This window comes from Loa loa (assembly GCF_000183805.2).
Source record: "Loa loa unplaced genomic scaffold supercont3.305, whole genome shotgun sequence".
Lineage (NCBI taxonomy): Eukaryota > Metazoa > Nematoda > Chromadorea > Rhabditida > Onchocercidae > Loa > Loa loa.
The window spans coordinates 1-1,930 of NW_018108485.1; positions in this window are offsets into that span (position 1 = coordinate 1).

Sequence of the window (1,930 nt, forward strand, 5' to 3'; positions counted from 1 at the left end):
GAGAGGGAGGATGAAATATGGTAAGATAATAAGAAATTTCAAATTAAGATGTTAAATTATTTTCCAAATATTTAAAAAAAATCAAACTTATTGTTATTATTTAATTTCCATTGATTTCAATTGATTTCCAATAACTTATGCTTATTGTTATCAATAAATTTCGACTAAGGTTTTCATTAATAAATGCTAACAAAATGCATTCAACAAAAGATATATGTATATTATCAATCGATAATTGCTATCCTAAATCGTTACATGTTATTTTTTCAATAAATTAAATACTTTAATATAATATTTAATAGAAAATATTTCTAAAAAAAAAAAGAAATTGAAAAAATGTCCAATGTTTTTGAAAATTGATTATTTGAATACATTTAATATTATCAAACATGTTTATCATTTGTTTATCATTTTTAAAAAAAAACGGTAAAAAGTTCAATTTAAACTATAAATATCACTTTTCTTCCTCTTTTTTTTTTTTTTTGTTTTCTTAACATTCATTTTCTCTCGGGAAATATTTGAGAGATAAAGCAATTAAAATTTTGTTTTACATTTTTACTCTTCCTTCTTCATCTTTCATACTTTTGATTAAATGCTTTTCCTTTTTTTTTTTTTTTTTTGTTTGTCAAAATTAATTGAAATATTGCAATTTTCTCGAGAATGATAGTCAAATTCTTATCATGTATTATTCGAAAGAAAGGATAGAAAGAAGAAAACAGAAATGGAAAAGAAAAAAAAAAAACTTTGAAATTTCTTCTTTCCTTCTTTTGTTTTTTTTTCCATTTTTCGTTTTATGAAATGAACGAAACGGAACGAAACGATTTATGACATTGAATGACTGTTGAAATTTTTCAAAATAAAAAAGAAAAAAACAAATTTTTACATATTCATAAAATCTGTAGCCAATAAAATTTATACGTAATGGAAAAAAATAAACGAAAAATAAATAAAATTAGAAAAAAAAAGAAGAAAGAATATATGAAAAATAGAATTAAAAAATCCAAAAAAAATTTATGAAATATTTTTTTGTTTCATTCATTTTGCTTCATTCGTTGAAATTTAAATTTGGAAAATATGGCTATATAAGGTTAATAAATAAGACAAATTAAATGATTTAATTTTTGATAAAGTAAGATTAACATAACTTCCTTTGATGAAATATCTATCCACATTAAATATATAAATATAATGAAGAGTAAAAATATAAAAAGTAAATTGAAGAGGAAAAAATTTTACCGAATATATTTTCATTTCGTTCGTTGAAATTTAAATTTATAAAATAAAGTTAAAAGTACGATGTGTAAGTAAATAAGATTAGAAGTAAGATTAAGTGATTTAATTTGATTGCGTAATTTCATTAGATGAAGAAGTATTTGTGTGTGTGTGTAACATCCTATAATGAACGATTATGGAGTATATTATTATTTTATAGGTTTTGTAAGTACTGTAAAATGACGAATGCAAGATAATAAAAGGAAAATTTATGATGGTTCAGAGTATTTTTTTTTTTTTTTTAGTGGGAAATACTATGATTAGAAGATGAATAATTTAAATTTAGAGAGAGATTTTCCACAAAATGGAAATTGATGAATTTATTATATTATTTAAAAAAACGATTAAAACTTTTGTCCAGTATAAAACTTTTTATTAGTAATAGTGAAACATAAGAATATGATATTAAATAATACTAATGATAACAATAACAATATTAATAATAATGATAATGATAATAATAATAATGATAATGATAATGATAATAATAATAATAATAATAAATAATAATAATAATAATATTATTGTTATTGATTGATACCAATTTATAAAAGTCAAACATATCTCTTTAAATTTCATTTTAATTTCAATTTTAAAATCCTTCTCTGACTGCTTTTTTTTTAAAAAATTTTACAACCATTAAATTACTCCTCATGTT